This window comes from Protopterus annectens, chromosome 14.part0 (assembly GCF_019279795.1).
Source record: "Protopterus annectens isolate FY-2018-M chromosome 14.part0, PAN1.0, whole genome shotgun sequence".
NCBI classification, from domain to species: domain Eukaryota; kingdom Metazoa; phylum Chordata; order Ceratodontiformes; family Protopteridae; genus Protopterus; species Protopterus annectens.
This window is the reverse complement of record NC_056748.1, coordinates 1,022,790,030-1,022,812,760: the sequence shown is the minus strand read 5'-3', so window position 1 is coordinate 1,022,812,760 and position 22,731 is coordinate 1,022,790,030. Positions and strand designations below refer to the sequence as shown.

Sequence of the window (22,731 nt, the reverse complement as noted above, 5' to 3'; positions counted from 1 at the left end):
CTGGCTATTCAAGAATTCTAACAAGCACTAACTGAAAAAACAGAGCCACAACTTCCAGCAAGATAGTATTCGAAGCAGCACAAATAAATCAATTTAAATGCTGTATTATTTGAAAAAAGTGCAGATAAAGATTTACTTAAATTCACTTATACGTCCAGTTGATTTGAGTTCATGTAGGTCTTAGCAGGCCAAAGCTCAGAGTTTAAGCAGAAAATAATTCAAAATGTACCACTTATATAAGGCAGGAACCGAATAACAATGAAGTAAACTACCCCCACTTATCACTGGCTATTCAAGAATTCTAACAAGCAATAACTGAAGAAACAGAGCCACAACTTCCAGCTAGATAGTATTCGAAGCAACGCAAATAAATCAATTTAAATGCTGTATTTGAAAAACGTACTGTGGTGGTGGTGCTGCAGTAGCATTGTCACCTCACAGTAAGACATTGTCCTATTCGATTCTCAGCTAGAGCATCTTCTGTGTGGAGACATGCGTGAATGAGCGTACCTTCGTTGAAGGTTGTGCATCAGGGCTGGGAACTCTGCACATAAAAATCTACTGCCAATCATTAGCAGACCGGAGTTGTGCTGTGGCGACCCCTAACCGGGAAATGCCGAAAGACGCAACAACAACAACAACATTATTTGAAAAAAGTGCAGATAAAAATGTATTTAAATTCACCTATACGTCCAGTTGATTTGATGTCATGTAGGTCTTAGCAGGCCAAAGCTCAGAGTTTAAGTAGAAAATAATTCAAAATGTACCACTTATATAAGGCAGGAACCGAATAACAATGAAGTAAACTACCCCCACTTATTACTGGCTGTTCAAGAATTCTAACAAGCACTAACTGAAAAAACAGAGCCACAACTTCCAGCTAGATAGTATTCAAAGCAACACAAATAAATCAATTTAAATGATGTATTATTTGAAAAAAGTGCAGATAAAGATTTACTTAAATTCACTTATACGTCCAGTTGATTTGATTTCATGTAGGTCTTAGTAGGCCAAAGCTTAGAATTTAAGCAGAAAATAATTCAAAATGTACCACTTGTATAAGGCAGGAACTGAATAACAATGAAGAAAACTACCCCCACTTATCACTGGCTAGTCAAGAATTCTAACAAGCACTAACTGAAAAAACAGAGCCACAACTTCCAGCTAGATAGTATTCAAAGCAATACAAATAAATCAATTTAAATGCTGTATTATTTGAAAAAAGTGCAGATAAAGATTTACTTAAATTCACTTATACGTCCAGTTAATTTGATTTCATGTAGGTCTTAGCAGGCCAAAGCTCGGAGTTTAAGAAGAATATAATTCAAAATGTACCACTTATATAAGGCAGGAACCAAATAACAATGAAGTAAACTATCCCTACTTATCAATGGCTATTCAAGAATTCTAACAAGCACTAACTGAAAAAACAGAGCCACAACTTCCAGCTAGATAGTATTCAAAGCAACACAAATAAATCAATTTAAATGCTGTATTTGAAAAAAGTGCAGATAAAGATTTTCTTAAATTCACTTATACGTCCAGTTGATTTGATTTCATGTTGTTCTTAGCAGGCCAAAGCTCAATGTTTAAGCAGAAAATAATTCAAAATGTACCACTTATATAAGGCAGGAACCGAATACCAATGAAGTAAACTATCCCCACTTATAACTGGCTATTCAAGAATTCTAACAAGCACTAACTGAAAAAACAGAGCCACAACTTCCAGCTAGATAGTATTCAAAGCAACACAAATAAATCAATTTAAATGCTGTATTATATGAAAAAAGTGCAGATAAATATTTACTTAAATTCACTTATACGTCCAGTTGGCTTGATTTCATGTAGGTCGTAGCAGGTCAAAGCTTAGAGTTTAAGCAGAAAATAATTCAAAATGTACCAGTTGTATAAGGCAGGAACCGAATAACAATGAAGTAAACTACCCCCACTTATCACTGGCTATTCAAGAATTCTAGCAAGCACTAACTGAAACAACAGAGCCACAACTTCCAGCTAGATAGTATTCAATGCAACACAAATAAATCAATTTAAATGCTGTATTATTTGAAAAAAGTGCAGATAAAGATTTACTTAAATTCACTTATACGTCCAGTTGATTTGATTTCATGTAGGTCTTAGCAGGCCAAAGCTCAGAGTTTAAGCTCTGAGGTGATCTCTGCCTAATATACAAGGCTATGTCAAACCAGAGCTGTTGGACATGCTGCACCTAACGAAATCCCAATCCCTCTGAGTTACATGGTCTTGGGACCTAAACCTTGTCACCACAATAAACAGGACATGCTGGGTGGATAGATTCCTGTCTCACAGACTTACCATACTCTGGAACAAGCTACCCATTTATGTCAAGCAAGATTCCTCATTAGCACTCTTCAAGAAAAATCTTGATGAGTGGATGGAAATAGGAAATACACTCCGAGGATTACTTCTGTGGCTCTGCTCACCACGGGCACATGAAAATAACTTTCTTGGGTGGCGTAAGCCAGGAAACCTTGTCAGGTAGGCTTACTTAGGTCCTTGGGCCAATAGCATAGTACCTACCTATGAATCTATGAGAAAGTCTTGACTATTTCCTTATCTGGGGCCAAGATCCACCATACTACATATGCACTCAGGTGATTGGACCACAAGTACCAATATGTCTCAGTCATAGTCCATGTTTGTGTAAATGACCTCAGACATACGTCCCAAGACTATATGATGAGCAACATCATGCAGCTCTCAGAATATGCGCTTCAGGCTGGTACGAGTCTAACACTGGGCAACATTCTATCTTCTCCAAGAATGATGCCACAATATGAACAGAGGATGATTAACTTTAATAATTGGTTTAACTTCTAGTGTCATTCTAAGAGGATACAATATATGTTGCACACCATAGAATGATTTCCTGACTACTTGTGTATGTCCCCAAGTTCCTGGTTAATGGGTCAGCTCTTAGAGATGTGTTGTCAGTATGATGGTTGCTGGGGGTGGCTGACTTCCCACGGGATACTATTCTGCATTTCATGGCATTTAGTTTTAGTCCATGGTTCTGACACCAGTTGTTTGTCTGTATCAACCCTTCTTGGAAAATATTAGTATAGATGTGGAATTCTCTGACTGCTCTTAATTTGCAATCATCTGCATAGCTGATAAGCGAGAGGCCCTTGATGTTGGCCTTGATTTTGGAAAAGTAGATACCAACATGGAGTATAGACCCAGGACCAACTCCTGAGGGACTGTAAGTTCTAAATTCCTGGGTCATATCTGGAATTTTAGCAAGGAGCTACTGTAGTGTTTTACTGTAGTTTCTGAGATGGGAAATATACATTACATTGAAACATAAACATAATAGCATTCTTTGTTTCTCAACTCTTGTTGAGGATTGATACAAATTCAGTGATTGCTGGTGTACAAATTAATCTAGCTGCAATTCTGCTTAGCAAGTACTCATGAGGACAGATGGCAGGCATGCAGACTTTACCAGGAAAGGCACCCTTAATATGAAACCCATCTGGTGAACCAAGAGGTGGGTGACAGCATCATTTGCTATTGTATCACAGTGCCAAAAGAAATAAGGGCAAAATGGCATGAATGCTGAAATATGCTAATTTCACAGCAGTGCTTTTTGTGTTCATAAATCTAGCTATTTATCTGTATTCTTATTTTACCTCCTAAAGTAAAATCTTACTCTTTCCTGTTGCTCTTTGATGCTGTCAGATGATAATATTAACTTAATAAATGATACTGAAAAGTGAAATTCTGTCTCACTAGTTCATGTGAGACAAGTCTCTATATTCCTGGTTGACATAAACACAGAGCATTTTTTCATATTAAAGAATTTCATATTTCAAATTAAGGAAAAGACTTCATTCCAAATTCTGTTGGAATATGCTGACGCCTTCCTTTTAGTTCATATTATGATGTTATACAAAGTACAGTTGTGCAAGGTGAAGTAGAGGTTTGAGTGATCACTGCTGCAGTAGTAGCTTCCTCCCTCCACTCCCCTTGTTTTTTTTGGTGTGTTTTCTATGCCAGTGTGTGGACATGTATTTTTTAATTATCCTAGTATTGTCCTTTCAGGGCTCAGCCTACCTCTCTCTACTGGCAAGAAAGCATTAAAGGGCTTCATACCCAAATTTGTCTTTTAGTCACCTCAGCTTGAGTTCCTTGATGGTTTGGGCACATGGAAGGTGCCCTGAAGCTTTGGAATCTGGCCAGCTGCTATATCCTTGATAAGATCTAACACATATAACTAAGGCTATTGCAGTAGTGATCATTCGAACAGCTACTGTTATGGCAAGTTCAACTCAATAGCTTGAATCAAACCCTAAGCCAGTCCCAGTAAACTACTCCTAGCCAAACAAATTTGTGAAGGTGTAGATACATGCTTGGTTTTCTGTTTCTTTTGACTGGGAAAATGGGTCCAATCATGTTAATAATGGCAGCTGCTGCTTCCCCAGAGATTGACATAGCATTCTGACATAACACAGAAACATTCCCTATTCCTTCTCCCATGACTGACAAGCTCTGCCTTGCACACTGAGGGTACCCCAACAACCGCAGAAGACATGGCTAACCTCTGGTACACAGTGGCTGAGGGTACTACACCATAGGGATCCAGGGTAAAAGATGAGTCGTCTGGGGTAGAACAAATAGTCACAGCAGAGTTTGACCCATCTGCTGCTGAGGCAAATTGCTAACCTACTGTGCTGGCAAAGGCTGTTTACTAAACTTTTTAATTTTGCGTTTGGAAGAAGGATCAGCCGTGGAACTGACAATCTCTTCCGTGGTCAAGCTGAAAATTGTGTCTCTATCCTGGTGAAAATAAGCAACACATGCTAGTATAACTACCAGTCTACAAAAGAAAGTTACTTATGTATTTATTTATTTGGATAGAGAAAACACAGTAAAAACACTTTCAAACACTGTGGCAGCCCCACAATGGAATAATAAACACATATTCTCCAGAAAAAAATGTTTTTATCAGTTAGTTAATACTACTATTAAACTGACAGAAACAAATAGTTCACTGTTTACAAGTACTTTACAGTCTCAAGTTAACCCGTTAAACCACAATACTCCTATCTTTAAAATAACCTTAAAAAAAAAAACTTTCTGGAAGAGGAAAGTAATCCATTTTCTTACTTTTTACTGATATTGTAAGTTTTTTTTTCCCCCAAAGAGAATTTATGTATCCATTTAAGGAAATCACAAGCTGACCATTGATCCCTGAAAGCCTCAGAGAAGTGTACTCTTTGGTGGCAGGAAAGCACTAAAGAGCTTTATGCCCAAACTTATATTTTAGTCAGCTCCGCTTGAGCTGGCTGACAGTATGGGCATATGGAAGGTGCCCTGAAGCTTTGGAAGTTGGCTAGTTGTTATATCCTTGACATAGTATAAACCATAAGATTCTATAGCAGTTATCAATATGAAGCACATCTTATATTTTACTGATGCTTTCTGTTTTTTTCCCTGTGATTCATTTGTGAACTTAAATCTTGTATTCAAGTTTGTTGACAGATTTCTAGAAAGTTACTCCTTCAGTTTGATATGGTTTGCAGACTTCGTACATACTATGTTGTTTATATAGGTATATTTTGACAGGTTTTCATCAGGTTACTATGCTGTATGCAAAGTATGTTAAGAAAAGATGTCTTGTTAATGTTCTAACTTGACAAAAAATAGAGTGAGTTTTATGGCAGCACTGGTGAAAGAATTTATGCCTTAAACTACATGGATTCTAGGCATATAATTTTTGATTCACCTGGTTAAATATTAGAATGAAATCATCCAACAGTCTTAGATCTTGTGAGAAAACAAAACTGCTGTGGAATTCTTACAAAGTTTTGAACATGTTCATTTCATCTAATGAGAACTGTCAAGTATTGAATGTGCAGAACCTGTGACAATGATTAACAGATCAGTAACTTTAAAGGTGAAAACCGTTCTCTGCAGTTGTTTATCAGGAAAGTGATTGAAAGAATAACCCTATACTCGGTTCAATATTTCTAAAAAAATGTGAATTGATTGGTTCCTCAAAAGATTATATGATATAGTTTTTCTTTTTTCTTTTGTTTTTTTTTCAAAACTTTGTAGCATATTGCAAATACTTCAAGGTTTCTTAGATCATGTGCAAAAGTAATTTTCTGCAGGTTTTTGAACAAGGGGCTAAAGAAAGTGTGCATTGCCTTTAAATGTGCAAGGCATTTATTCTTAACTTCTTTTCTCAGTCAAATGAAATCAAAAGGGGATTTTTTTTTGCTTATTCTCTGTAAACAAGACTTTAAAATTAATTGATTTCAAGAGGACATCCATTCAAACTAAAGGAGCTTGAATGGTTACTTCAGATTTTCAAGATGCTTATTTGTACATATCCATTTACATAGTTCACAGAAGATTTTCAGGATTGCAGATGGGCCAAGATCATACCCAGTTCTCCTTATTTTACTTTGGTGTAATCACTGTTCACAGAATTTTTTTTTTATTTCTGATTCCTGCATTAGGAGTAATTAGAAATGAAGCTGTTTGCATGTGCCCCTCTGTAGCAGATACTTTCTTTCAGGCTTTATAGGTTCATAGGTTCATACTAGGCTATCTGCCCTAGGGCATTTATAAGCCTAGCCAGAGTGTGTTTGGCTTTCGCCACCCATTTTAAATTAATTTTGCTATGCCTTTTTTGAGGTTAGTATACTGTGCCTCTACACAGAAGTCTGGAGGCACCTTTTTGAATGATTGCTTTCTATTAATTTCATTGCTAGACATCATATTGTTAACAGTCATCAAGCATAAGATCTTATGCTTTCTCAGTGAACATCATTTCTATAAACATTGTTCAGGGTAGGATGTTCTTTATTCAGTAGATTCAAGATATAGCCTATTTCCTTGTTTGCCAACAAGTAAAATCCCATTCTACGAGAGTATTAGTTCATAAGTCATGCAACATTTTAATGGTTCAAAATTCCAGGCTGACTATCAGAAAAATGGTCTCAGGGTTGTTGTAGCAGTATATGTTGCAGCTTGAGAATGTCTGCTGAATCCAGCAGGTTTCTGAAGAAATAGTATGATTTGATATTACTACTGGAAGAGGAAGTGACAGATGTATTGAATAAATCAGTTCAGCAGACAAACTGTGTAAATTGAACAGAAGCAGTTGGTTTGGAAGATAAGACAAGGAGACAGAATAATTGGAAGATGAAGAAGGAAGTTCATATTAAAAAATACTTGGGATCAAACCAGCAAGTCTTCAGAAATAGATCTTTCTTTGACTGTGTCACTGACAAAGAAACTGTCATGGTGGATGAAAAATGTGAAAAAACATTCTCTCTCTCTCTCTCTTTCTCCTCACCCACTGATTGGCAACAGATAAACTGGGCATGAATAGGTGAGTGACCATGGGCAGTCTAACAATTTAGAGACAGTGGTCACCTATTTAGCTTGTCCTTCATGTCCATGTAAAGGAGATGAAAGCAGTGGGGTTCTCCATCAAGGCAATCAAGATGTCCTCACCCAGTGATTGATTTTTAAAGTAGTCAGCAACCCTGTGATAGATAAAAACAAGAACATAGGAGCTCATTCTCATCACATAGGAACTCATCCTTATCAGATAGGAACTCATCCTTATCACATAGGAACTCATCCTTATCAGAAAGGAGCATCCATATCACGTAAGAACTCATCCTTATCAGATAGGAGTATTCGTAGCATGTAGGAACACATCCTTATCAGTTAGGAACATTCTTATCATGTAGGAACTCATCCTTATCAGATAGGAACTCATTCTTATCACATAGGAACTCATTAACCATGGGAATTTGGAAGCTTTCAAGTCATGGTGATACCTCTGCCTGTGGAGCAGAACTTGGTAGTAGACAGCTTTGGATGAAAACATCATTTACTCCTCAAGTGGCAGCTTCATCCAGAAATTTTTCCCGAACATACAAAGAAGTGGAGAGTCCCTTAGAAGGCCTTGGTCTTGTTCTCTATCAGTGCTCAAATTTCTCATTTCCATACATTAGGGCATTGTATTGTTTGTCACTGCTATTGGTCTGTACCTCAAAAAGAATTTGGCTGAATGTAGACAAATGAAAAAAAAATCACCCTAACTGAACTATTTGAAATTCCTTATTCACATTTCAAAAATATATGTGAGAGGGAAAATACCCTACAACACCTATGCAAAAGGACTGTACTGCTTAAAACAACCAGCTCTGAGGTCACAATATTCCACGGAGAAGGAACAGTCCTATATTTTTTAGCACTAAAACAGGTGTTCATGCAGAATTTTGCAGAGCTCTCTGATATCTTATAGTCCACTCACCGACTTATCCATCATACAACTGGACTACTCCCCTTCACAATTTCTAGGGAAAAATACTGATATCTTGTCTTACTGTTCTGCCCGATCAAAGTGAAAAAGTCTGTTTTGTTTTAATAGTTCCTTCATGGCCATGACATGTGTGGTTTTCATTCTTCTGGAGATCAACCCATCAGTATGTTCTGCTCTTTCTCAGGTATGAACTAACTTATAAATAAAAGGGTCCCATTTTGTATCATTCCATTCATATTCTGTACCTCACGGTATGGACACTGGTGTTTTGGAACTTATTTGTCCCTATAGTGGTATGACATTTGAATATGGTCCTCTGCATCCCCATATAGAGGGCTTCTTCACTGCTTTCTTACTTCTCTATCTGTGTAGATAGATACATACACTCATTTCACAATTTCACACTTGCAGAGAATGGATAAAAATCAAACAAAAATGAATCACAGCTAGTATGCACCAAAACTTATTGACAATGATTTCAGCACCAGGGAGACAAATGTGATATGTTAAAACCTTGCTACTTTACACCTAGTAGTAGGGAAGCCACCACAATGACAAAAGTTGTGCTCTGGTGTCACTTGAAAAAATGTGACATTATTTCTGCTTTTCTTGTACAATGTGCTGATTGTCTTTTCACTTTGATCATCTTGCTTTATCTTAATTTCTTTTTTGTTTTTCTTACTTTGCAAGAAAAAAAAAAGAAAAAAATTTATTAATCTGAAAAGATGTAACAGAATAGTGAGAAGTCATTCACAAATAGAATAAACATATTTACAAACTATTTAGAAAGCCTCTCTGATTTTAAGAGTTCAGCAAAACCTGTACAACCAAATTATTGCACAAATTGAAAGTTCCTTTAATATACTTATCCTTTCCACAGCCAGACTTTACTCTCTGTGACCTGGCAAATTGCATCCAATACTAGATTTAACAACCTCTCTCATACACATAACCTAGCCAAGCGAACACTAAAGCTACCATAAAAAGGAATACTAATTTCATAACATCTAATATAATTAATTATAATTAATATAATTATTTATAATTTAGTATTATGTATCTATAGCTGATTTCAGCTGTTGGACAGTAATTTGTTGATATTAACATGATGTTCAGGAAATGAATTCTTCTCAGGCAGCCAACACAATATTCTTTTTGTAATTATATAAGAAACAGAGTACTATAGCTTATGTGCATATACACAACTCTAAATGTACTGTATATGTCTCTCTATGTAAACTTTCTGTTTTACTTAGCATAATGTTAGTCTGCTGAACGTTCACCATAATGTTACACAGGTTCACTCAGTTGTAGCAAAACCCACTAGTACATAATGTGAATCTGATGCTGAACAGCCGCTCAACAGCTTGTAATTGGACCCTGAATCAATGTGCTAGCACTGTAAAGCAGTCCAGACAAATGGCTACACAGCTCTGTCTTGTTTTTACTTGCAAACACTTTTAAACTAACCTTGTTTAGTGTTGCAACAGTTTTATATATATATATATATAATTTGCTTGAACAAACATAATACAATGCTGTTCTGAACTTTACGCTCATGCTACAAATTATGCAATGTCTGTTTATACCATATCCTGAATTGTAAAAGCAGGTCTAAACTAATTTATGCTATATCCTGAATTGTAGAAACTGGTCTAAATTAATTATTGTACTGACTAATCTATCTTAATCACCTTCTTGTTGTTGTACAAGTATTTTAACTGCTTGTTGACTGTTTTTTCATTGTACGGACATGTATCTGTCATTCTCTACCCACTGGTCTCATAACTCACAACGCCTATATATATTTTATTTCCTTTGTTCTACACTTTGCAGCTCACCATTCCCTATAAGCCACCAGCAGCAAATCCCAGCCTGAATTTCAGCTCAGACCCTTTAAAACCAAGTGGCCAGTAAAACTCGCATAATTTGAAAGTGAAAGTGTATGTTATTTTAGTAGCATACTTGCATGTTATCATATTAGTATATAACTGAAAGTCCAAGTGTGAGTTTCATAAACCTCTGGGTCAGTACTGCTGTCCCCCTTCCACCTCCACAAGTGTGAGTTGCATAAACCTCTGGGTCAGTACTGCTCTCCCCCTCCCACACCTGCTTACCAGTGTACTAGTGTGGAAACAGTCCCTGATAGCAATAACAGCCCAGGGTAAAAAAGAGTAAACCACCATTTCTTTCCCTAAAGTCAGTAGAGTTACAGCTACAGCAATTGTGGCCGGCAGCATTATATTTTTACTCTGTATTTATTGCAATCTTACTGACTTGCTGCAGTCATAATTCTAATCCTCCTACTTAGACCTTAGTGTTATATACTCACTGATCCAGGAGGGCTTTATCTGGTTGTTTTTCTGCAGTCGCTTGCTAGCAGTTACATCTGCTCTACCTGCTCCATTCACCCTTGCTATGCTCGGACTATCTCTGGTCCCCTACCCTACCCCCATTCCCACCCACCCCCACTTCAATTACACTTATTCCCACCTCCGCTCCTCCCAGCATTAGCTCCCATTAAACCACTGTGCTTCCCACTACTTCAGCTCTACCAGCCATTACCTCCCACCCAGCCTCTGTGCTTCCCACTACCTCACCTCCTCCTATCATTAGCTCCATTCCAACCACTGTGCTTCCCACTACCTCATACTCTACAAAATCCACATACTAGCACTCACACCCCTCCTTCTTCACCCTCTTTTTTAACACAGTCCATACTAACTACATCTGCTATATACACCCCTGCAATTACCCACCACAACAAAATACCTCTTAAATATAAACTGACACCCTATCTCCTCTTATTACCCCTAACCCTCCTGCTACAATTTACCCCATTACAATTTGTCACTATCCACTACATACCATCATCAACAACCTCCACTCAAACACCACCCCTAAATGACAAAGGTAACATTAGTCATACCATCTATCTTAACCATAAAAGAGCCCACCTCTGTCCTACTCAAATACTCCAAACTAATCTTAAGTGGGGATATCCATCCCAATCCTGTCCTCTCTCTCTCCATCTCCCAACCTACAGAGCCCATATAAGTCTCTAAACCTAACTACACTTAACCTGAAAAGCACTAGAAACAAAATCCCTGACTTTCATGCCTGGATAACACACAACAAGCCTGACATTACTGCCGCTACAGAAACATGGTTAAAACCATACATCAAAAGCTCACAATTCCTTCCCCTGGCTTTGCTTGCCTGCACAAAGAGACACACCCCCAAAAAAGGTGGAGGGGTAGCTCTGATCTACCCTAACACCTTCAATATTTTCCCTTACAACTCACCCATACCTAACTTCTCTACAGCAGAAATCTTAATAGCCTTCCTAAAAATTAATGAGAATAAATACATCTGTATCATTGCCCTGTACATTCCCCCTGGCAATAATACCCCCATACTAAAATCCTAGCCTGGACCTCCAACAACATAACTACACAAACAATAATTCTGGGTGATGTTAATATTAATTGGTCGAGCTCTTGCAGCAACACTCCCCCACCAGCATTAACCTATATAACTACAGCCATGGAACAATCTTAGATTGGCACATAGTCTCACTTTCTGACCCTAATAAAATCACCACCACAGGAATCCTCCCAAATAGCATCAGTAACCACTTACCTGCATTTATAATTCACAAAACTACAACAGTATTACACAAGCATCTCTACAGAAATACTAGAGACTTATCATATTTTCTCCACACAACCTTTAACAATTCCCTACAAAGCATTAACTGGGGTCCCTTAAAAATACTTCCTCTGGACAATGCAGTAGAATGTTTAAATTCCACATTCCTCAGTATTTTAAATAGCATCTCACCTCCCCGACTAAAATGTGTTAGATCCTTCCATGCCTCTTGATTCTCTAGAACTACCAAACAAAACATGGTGACCAGGGACAAAGCTTGGAAGCTTTGGCAAAAGCACAAAAAACCCTCTGATCTCATAACCTACAGAAACCTTTGCAGCCAAGTAAAACTCCATGTCATTAAGGATAAAAAAGAATACTATCATACTTTACAAAACCAACACAAACATAATCCAAAACACTTCTGGAGCTCAATCAACAGCCTACTCCACCCAGGATCAGAACCTAACCCCTGTCCAGACCCAGAAAAAAAAAACATTGAAATAGCCTCACTTTTCAACATGTACTTTATTGATGTCATAGCTAATCTCACTACCAACTTCCCTCAAAGTCAACCTTACCCACCTGACCCTTCTGCTACTAATACCTCCTTTGCCCACACAAACAACTTCTCTCTAGCACCTATTCCCAAAGCCATAGTAAAGATACTGCTTCTTAAATTAAAGTCTTGCACTAATGCCCCCAATAACCTGCCTCCAGAATTCTTTCAAAAAACAGCACATTCCTTTGCCTACCCTGTCAGCATACTTCTCAATAGGTCCATTCAAGAGTCTTATGTTCCTTCCATTTGGAAAGAAGCATTTATCCTCCCTCTCCACAAAGGTGGAAACAAATTAAATGTCTTCAACTTTTGACCCATTGCCATTCTTTCTCCCATCTCAAAAATCCTTGAAAAATGTATTTACAGCCAACTCCTTAACTATTTACTTGACAATAACGCACTGTCACCAACCCAGCAGGGTTTTAGACCAGGACATAGCACCACTACAGCTCATTATATCCTTCTGTGACTCTGTCACTTGGGCTCATGATAACAGAAAACTAGTCTCCTCCCTATAAAGGTCACCTTTTCATAGCCTTTGATACTATCTCCCACCCTCTTCTTCTTAGAAAACTAGCCAACATAGATATCTCCTCCTCTACCCTACATGTTTTTCCAACTACCTCACAAGCAACAAGCTACAAAGTAGAAAACATCCTTCTCTCCTTTCCTTTTCACCACTACAGGTATTTCCCAATGTTTCATCTTAGGGCCACTACTATTCAGCATTTTCATCAATGACTTCCACTCTAGACTCACTCAAGGGACAGTCATCCAATACGCAGGTGACTCTACTATCACCTGCACTGCCAACTCCCCACACGAACTTCAGAAACTTAGTCAGGCAGCTCCCAGATCCACTGAAATATGGATGGCCAATAGCCATTTAGCATTAAATCCAGCCAAAAACTAAGCTAGTGTTATTCACCCCTAAGAAGTCCATCACCATAAACAAAGACAATTTCTCTATTCTTTCCCAAGACAACACTTCTATTGAGGTTGTCACTCATACTAAATTTCTAGGAGTCACCATAGATGAACACCTAACGTTCAACATGCATATTCACACCAATATTTAAAAAAGCACACCAGAAACTGGGCATGCTATACCACCACAAAACATTCCTCAACTACTCCTCCAAACTAGCCCTTGCCTCCTCCTTCATGCTACCCTCTCTTCTTTATGGTTCTCCTCTCTTCCCCAATATACAGGCCAGTCTTAAATCCAAACTACACTCATGCTGTAACAAAATTGCAAAGTTCATTACCAATGGAAGACACTTATCTCACCACTGTGCCTCTCTTCAGTCACTAAACTGGCTAGAACTTCCTCATCATCTTACATATACACAATTAACTACTGCCCATAAACTAATATTTAACCCATCCAGCTGCCCTTCCCTTTCTAATCTATTTACACTGTATCACCCAAATAGGGCTCTCCGCTCTGAAAATCAAATGCTCCTGCAGGTGGAGAAACCCAGCCTCTCCACTGGACAAATGTTCCACCACTCCTCAACTGCTAAACTATGGAACTCTCTCCCACCCTCATTTAGATTCACTAGCAACACATCTATCTTTAAAAAAGCTTTAAAACAACATCTCTCCTCCCACTGGTAATGCTCATGTGCTAACTTCTCTCAACCCATAACCTGACTTTGTATCTCCCCTCCTTCCAAACCTGGCTTTGCCTCTTTCCTTCTTCTACTCCCACCTTTCCTTTTTCCATCCTTCACCATTACTCTTTGATAGATAATCCACTTTTGTACCCTTGTGTATACGTATTGGCATTTTTTTTATACACAGCTGCATTACCTATTTCTGTATCAATAATTTTTGGTGTATTGTCTGTAGTCAGATTTATTCACGGGTGCACTTCCTTTCTAGCTTTCTTTTTTAAAAACTCTGTACACTGTTTCAATTATTATAATTGCTATTTGAGTTTTTTTATCAAATCGTATGTATTGTATATATCACTGTGGAGCTTTTCTCCCTGGGCCTCCACTAAAAATGGGCACTTTTTAGCCCAGTGGACCGTCCCAGTAAACAAATGTAATAAATAAGTAAATAATATAAACCCCGAACTTAGAGAAATTAAAAATAGTAAATGATCCTTAAAACTCTTCCTTATTGGCTGCCATGCATTCCACCACTGTTTAGTTCATTACTTTCTACTAATACAATAGTGCAGTAAACATAATATCCTTCAACATTCTGGGTCGCTAACCCTGCTCCACATAAGTAGCATCACATATTGCCAAATTTCAAACAAACATATAGTATAGTTCTCTGTAGTATAACTGGAACAAGTTATATTGCTTCAGCCACTTACAGATAGTACTACTAGCATTACTAACCTCCTGAGCATAAATTGTCACAAAGCTCTTAACACAAAGTGCTTCATTCAGGCAACCCCACCCCAATAAACTCCAATACAATATAGAAATAAAACTACAGCAAATATGAAAACTCTTCTCTATTAATCACAGGTAATTTAAGGTCTAGAATGTTGCCCTATGAAAATAGAATAAACAAAAAAAAAAAAAGTAGAAAAAAACTTCTAATTCACTCCTAATCTGTTCAACTAACTCTTTCTCTCTCTCTCTCTCTCTGTTTATACATCCATTTAAATATATGCATCTCCAATGGTGGTGGCTGCTGACTTAATGTAATGTGTGGGACTAACTAGAATGGCATGCAGCTATAACATGGAAGGCCAGTGATTTACGTGTGATTAAACAGCAGCTGTGGTCCTTCATTTTTATCCACATTGTGCTTTGGAACCCACTTGTATTGTGATCAAGTGAAAGCAGGGGTGAGTAAGTTTCAACTACAGACTTCTTCCTTATTCACCAATTACAGAAACCGACACCTCCATTGTTTGAGCATGATTAGATGAATTAATAAAAGTATAAATAACAGCCACAGCAATGTATTTCATATCACTGCTATCAGATGCATACTGTGCAACCAACTATATGCAGCCTTACTCTTACACACACACACACACACACACACACACACACACACACACACATACACACACACACACACACACACACACACACACACACACACACACACACATGCCCAGCAATTGCAGCCACTTCATTGACTGTGTTTACCTCAGTTGTCTGATTATGATAAAAAAAAAGAATACGTTCTTAAATAATAGCCACTGTAATTTCTTCGCTTCACTGCTGTCAGACTTGTACTGTGCAACACACTGCAAAATCCGTGCATGCAAATACACACACACACACGAGCATGCACTCAAAGTTTATCCCAGCAGTTGCTGTAACTTTATTAATTGCAGATACCTTAATTATCTGATTATAATCAAATGAGTGAATAAATACTTAAATAACCACAATAATTTACTTCTATATAACATACTGCAACCCTTTTGTACACAAAAAAATCACACTTGCACACCAATAATAGCCACTTTAAGGACTGTATACACCAGATGTGTGATTGTGATCAAATGAATGGTCACCACAGAAATGTATTTCTGCTGACTGCTGTCTGATGCAGATAATGTAACTCCTTGAATTATCCCACAAACAAAATTATGCCCTGCAGTTACAACCACTTTATTGACTGAATACATCTCCAGTGCCTGACTATAATGGAATGAATGATTAATGGACAATAATGGCCACAGAAGTATAGTTTAGCTCATTTCTGTCAGACACATACAATGCAATCCACTGCAAACCCTCCCACATGCATACACACAGAGAAATGCTCAACTATTACAGACACCTTGACTATACACACCTCAAATGTCTGAATCTGATCAAATGATGAATAAATTCTCAATTAATAGCAACTGCAACCTTTTGCAAACACTCATGCATGCACGTGCACACACATACACATGTTCATGTGCACACACACATCAGTGCCCAGAAAATATAGCTACACTAATTTAATGATTGTGTACAAATTTAGATCCCACACTCAGTAATATAAGTAGAGCTCTAATACATCCAAACATTTTATAAATCCCTTTTCAGTCCACTTCTGCCTTGAAAATCAGTGAACTATTAACACACATAATGAATACTTTATTACAAGACATATTAGATAGACAACATTATCACAGTGTTGCAGTCAGCCAAATGTTTAAATCCTTTTTGTTGGTGTAACACTTTTTTATATTAAGGGCATTGTTGCATCTATTTCTCATGATAATTCAACAGTTCTGTTAAGGGTAATCAAATTGCCATTTAGTATAACAATGATCAGCAGTTTGACATTTTGTCACTGGTCATTTTATTGTATGTGAGGCCAATCCTGTCAGAGCTTAATAGTCTTAACCAGTAAATCAGTCTTATATACCAAAAAAGATTATGTAAATGTATCCTTTCAGATTAATCACTGAAATGATGCATATGAACATACATCATAACAATAGTTGTTAATAGTGTTAATGTCCATCAGTCCCTTAAAGCACCATTTGGACTATTTCTTCCTACTTCATACCCACTGAGGAACAGGCATTCACCACATCATCTTCTTGTTCAGATTCAGTGTCACAGTTCTACAGTTTCACGTCCATCAATACCTTTCCCAGTATCTCAAGGCACAGATTATCTGGTCTCATATTACAGATTAGATGGAACCTCTTCCAAATTAAACACCATCGAATGGGCTGAGGTAAACAACTGCATTCCTAGTGGAGAAATACTTTTACCACTGACGGAAATAACAATTTGTAACTTAATTTATATGATCTGCACTTCTAATATCTAAAAATAGAGTCCTTGCTGAATAGCATTTTCCAAAGAATTGTGATCCACAGTGTTTCTATTGTTTTTCATTTTTTCCAGGCTGTCACAATTGTGCCAGAACTTGTCCTTTTCATTTCAGGTAATGAACTGAACAGAATCATTCTTGGCTAACCATATAATGTGTCTGCTACAAACAACAGCAATGTATAGTCCTTCTTAGTACCCAATGTCCTACTCAAAAACAATTTAATTACATAATCTTTATTTTAAATAATTCCAAATGGTCAAATCCTTCTTCATCTTCCAATTATTCTGTCTCCTTGTCTTATCTTCCAAGCCAACTGCTTCTGTTCAATTTACACAGTTTGTCTGCTGAAGTGATTTATTCACATCTGTCACTTCTTCTTCCAGTAGTAACATCAAATCATACTATTTCTTCAGAAACCTGCTGGAGTCAGCAGACATTCTCAAGCTGCAACATATACCGCTACAACAACCCTGAGACCATTTTTGTATGTTGTATAATACACCAGTCTTCTTTCAGCTTTTCCCAGTTAGGGGTCGCCACAGCGGAACTCCGGTCCGCTAATGATTGGCAGTTGATTTTTACATGCCGAGTTGCCAGCCCTGACGCACAACCTTCAACGAAGGTACGCCCATTCACGCATGTCTCCACGCAGAAGACGCTCTAGCTGAGAATCAAACCGGACAGCGTCTTACTGTGAGGCGACAACGCTACCGCAGTACCACAGTGATTGACTTATTTACTCCATGGCAACTCTACATTTACAAGGTGTTCTTCCTTTTCTTGTAACTATTGTTAAGCATCTCGTCTTCACTCTTTCAAAATTCCAGTAATGAGTAAGCCTACCACTTTTTCACATTGATACTGTTCATTTAGCTTCTATTTATTCCTTTATCCCTAATGTCATGCTTAAGATACATAAATATATTAATTAATTACATAAAAACTAAAACAAATCGACAATTAAATAAATAACTCCACTCATTTCAGTTCATTTCAGGATTTTGGACCTTAACATCCCTACCATCTCACTAATACTCTGTTAGTAAATTGCTCTTGAATTAGTACCCCATACCACCCCACAATGTGAGAAGGAAAAGGTAGTAAGATAATATGTGAAAAATGTAGTTGCTGAAACACTTAAGGAAATAAAACCTTTAAAAGAAAGGAAAATAATAGCATCAGATTAGATTATTCTGTTGTTGGTAGTATAAAAATGAGGATAAGCAAATATGTGTTTTAAGCTAGATGTGGATGTCTTCGTTTTATTGGACACATGGTCCTTAAAAGGGAATGCTAAATATAAAACAAAACCACTGTGGGGAAATAGGATATTGTAGACTTTGAGGACTGATGCATGTTCAGGCACTGTTCATAGGTTCATAGGTTGGTACTAGGCTATCAGCCCTAGGGCCTATACAAGCCTAGCCATAACAATTCCCTGGCTATTTCTTCCCATTCTATTTACTTCCCTGGACCCCTGACTAGCAGGTGATTGACATGATCCCCGGGGTGAATTTCCTTTCTCCCATCCAATCGTCAAGGTTCCTTTTGAAGAGGGCCAAAGAGACACTCTGCTTGACATGTATGGGCAAACTGTTCCAGAGTCTGGGGAGTCTCTGGGTCAGGAACCTATCCCTCCAGCATGTTTTGTTTATTGTGATGACAAGGTTTAGATCCCTGGAGCGTGTGGCTCTGAGGGATTGGGATTTCTTTAAGTGTAGCATGTCCAACAGCTCTGGGTTTGACATGGCCTTGTATGTTAAGCAGAGATCACCTCTGAGTAGACAATATGCAACAGAGTATAGCTGGAGTTTTTTAAGGCGGTCAGCATAGGGCATCTGCTTTAGGCCTGTGATTCTTTTAGTGAGGTATTTCTGCGGCTTTTCCAGTTGTTGCAGATGTCTTGAGAGGTACATACCAAACGGGGCGTTGTATACTATAATGGGTCTAATGAGGGATGAGTACAGTGGGACAATGACCTCCTTTTTTCTGGATGAAAAGCCCTTAGTGATGAGGTGTGCCACATAGAAGGATTTCCTGACTGTTGTGGCAATGTGGTTATCGAAGGTGAGACGACTGTCCACCTGTGTCCCTAAGTCTCTAATCACACTTTCGGTGTTTAGTGGGGTTTTTTTGTTTGTTTTTTTTTTGTTGTTTTGTTTTTTTTTTTTTGTGGAAAAACTGAAAATACAAAAGTATTAGTTTTTGTTGTAGTGAAAACTGGAAAGGCATCCATATTGGATACTGGAATTGGTTTTAGGCTAGTAAGGACAGAGAATGCAAATGCATGTACTATAGCAAAAGATAGAGAGCTGTCATTTGACAAGATGAAACCTTGTGTGTCAATAAATGCAGCAATTGTAGTTCTACACCACTTTAATTCTGTCATTAGAAAGAGGAAAAAAGAAAATATCAACTATATATTTCATAGGTTCATAGGTAGGTAAAAGGCTATTGGCCCTAGGGCCTGTATAAGCCTAGCCAAAAAGGTACCCTGGCTTTCACCACCCAAGAAAATTGTTTTCCTGTGCCCCTGTTGAGCAGAGCCACAGAGGTGATCCCCGGGGTGAATTTCCTATTTCCCATCCAATCAAGATTTTTCTTGAAGAATGCTAATGAGGATCTTTGCTTGATATAGATAGGTAGTTTGTTCCAGAGTATGGGAAGTCTGTGGGACAAGAATCTATCCCTCCATGTTCTGTTTATTGTGGTGACAAGGTTTAGGTCCCTAGAGCGTGTAGCTCGGAGGGATTGGGATTTCTTTAAATGGAGCATGTCCAACAGCTCTGGGTTTGGCATAGCTTTGTATGTTAGGCAGAGATCACCTCTGAGTAGGCACTATGCGACGGAGTAAAGCTGGAGTTTTTTGAGACAGTCTGCATAGGGCATCTGTTTGAGGCAAGTAATCCTCTTTGTGAGGTATTTCTGTGGCTTTCCAGTTGTTGTAGATGTCTTGTGAGGTACATACCAAAAGGGGCGTTGTATTTTATAATGGGTCTAATGAACAATTACCTCTTTTTTTCCTGGATGAGAAACCTTTTGCGATGAGGTGTGCCACATAGAAGGATTTCCTGACTACTGTGGTGATGTGATTATAAAAGGAGAAACTACTGTCCACCTGTGTCCCAAGGTCTCTTATCACTCTTTCGGTGTTAAGTAGACTACCACCTATGTGGTAGCTCATAGGTACAGAGTTTTTACCAAAGGGGATTACAGTGCACTTTTTGGCATTGAGCTTGAGGCCATGGCTTTGACACCAGGCATTTGTCTCAGTGAGGCCCTTTTGTATGATGTCCACATCGTTAGGAGTTTCGATTATGGCTCCTAGTTTGCAGTCATCTGTGAACTTCGTTAGCCAAAGACCATTCACATATAATATGGCATCATTAAAAACAGAAATGGATTATATCTTATCATCAAACGATATTCTAGAATATGATGCTGAACTACTGTGAATGTTTTTTTACACAATTGGAAGGTATGACTGAATATATATGAGAATGGTGAAGTGATCCATCCATCCATTTTCACCCCCTTTTTCCCATTTTGCACATGGGGTCGGGATGTTACTTCAGCAGTGACAATCATCTAGAGCCAAGGCTTACACAACTGGGTGGGTAGCCCTGCTGTGGTAGTTCATCTGGACCACTCAGTTTCACATACACTCGCACGTATGGCCAATTTAAAGTGTCCAATCCACCTTTTGCATGTCTTTGGAATGTGGGAGGAAACCCACGTGACCACAGTGAGGACATGCAGACTCTACAGAGAAGCCACCTCAGCCAAAAATCAAACCAGAGAGCCTCTTGCTGTGTGGTTGACAACACTAACCACTGCACAACCATGGCCAGAATGGTGAAGTGATAACAGAGGCAAATGTATCAAGAAATTTTAGTTAATATTAATATTTAAATAAGAAAAGAATAAAAAAATTATTAAATGATTTTGTTATATTGAGCGATTTTTATCTTCATGTGCTGATGGACAAATTTTAACAAGTATAATATAGTGCATCTTAAAGTAGAATGGGACTGTAAGAAAAAATGCGTATATATTTATTTGGTAACATATTTTAAAAGACAGAAGAGGAAAATGAATGCCAACAAATAATTGAAGAAAAAGAAATGAACATGAAGAATAAAACTAAAGTGAAAACAATGCTTAACCAGCAACATTATTAATTAAGGAGAAGTAAAGAGCACCGTCACCATATTTTGCTTAGTTGGTAAGAAATAGAAAAGGTTTGATAGACAAAATAAAACACAACGCTGGATAAGACAAATGTAGAGAAAATGAAAAAAAATTAGAAATTGGAGACCAGTTAGATTAAATATTAAGGTCTATATGCTGTTGATGAAAATAATTCTAAAAAGTTTGAAAAACATTAGAATGCATTAATAGATGTTTTGCTTGGACTTAAGTAGGCAGAGTCAGAACAAATTAAGAAAGCAGTAATTCCCAACAGGATGTGTGTGTTATTGTGGAAATAATGCATGTCAAGGGGTATTTCCACAAAAGCACACACCCTGGAGATCAATATTTTGCTTGGAGAATGGGATATCTTTTATTTTGTTCTCTCTCTCTCTCTCTCTCTATATATATATATATATATATATATATATATATATATATATATATATATATATGTATGTATATGTATATATATATATATATATATATATATATATATGGTTTCACTTCATAATACTGAAACTCTGAAAACACTGAAACCACAATCCTGAAAACTCAAAATACTGAAAACACACAGCATACAGATACTGAGTTTAAACAAGATAAATCATATTACTTTTCACCAAGCATAACCAGGGGGGCAAGCCCCCCTGCACCCCCTCACTACACGAAGTGCAATCCTGGAGTTGATATATTTAAGTAGCAGGGGGTGTGGGAGGCACAGCCCCCCACATGAGGGTGCAGGGGGGCTTGCCACCCAGCTTATATTTGAAGGAATGTAATTAGGTTTTTGTTGTTTAGTCAGTATATGTATTTTATCTGTTTTCAATATTTTGACATTCAGGATTTTGAGTTTTCAGGATTTTGATTTTTAGTATTTTGAGCTTCCATATTATGAAGTTTTCTCATTTTCATTGTTTTGATATTTCAGTGTTATGAAGTGAAACCACACACACACATATATATATTTGAAATAATTCCTCCCTTTAAGATTTCAGACTTACTTTAGTATATGTAATTGTTGTTGGGCAAAATATTTTGCATTCAAAATATAAGTTATGTAAGTGTTTAATGTCCACATACACACACACACACACACACACACACACACACACACACACACACACACACACACACACACACACACACATCGAAAAGGACAAACATACAGATACACACGTATGCATAGAAAACCACGCACACACACATTTAGAAACACAGATTCACACAC

The 22,731-nt window shown here is 37.7% G+C and overlaps 1 protein-coding gene across 1 annotated transcript in view; it reads left to right on the top strand.

The window, feature by feature from the left end:
- HPSE2 (heparanase 2 (inactive)) overlaps window positions 1-22,731 on the top strand; it is a 2,291,060-nt gene that overhangs the window by 1,976,927 nt on the left and 291,402 nt on the right. The window lies entirely within an intron of this gene.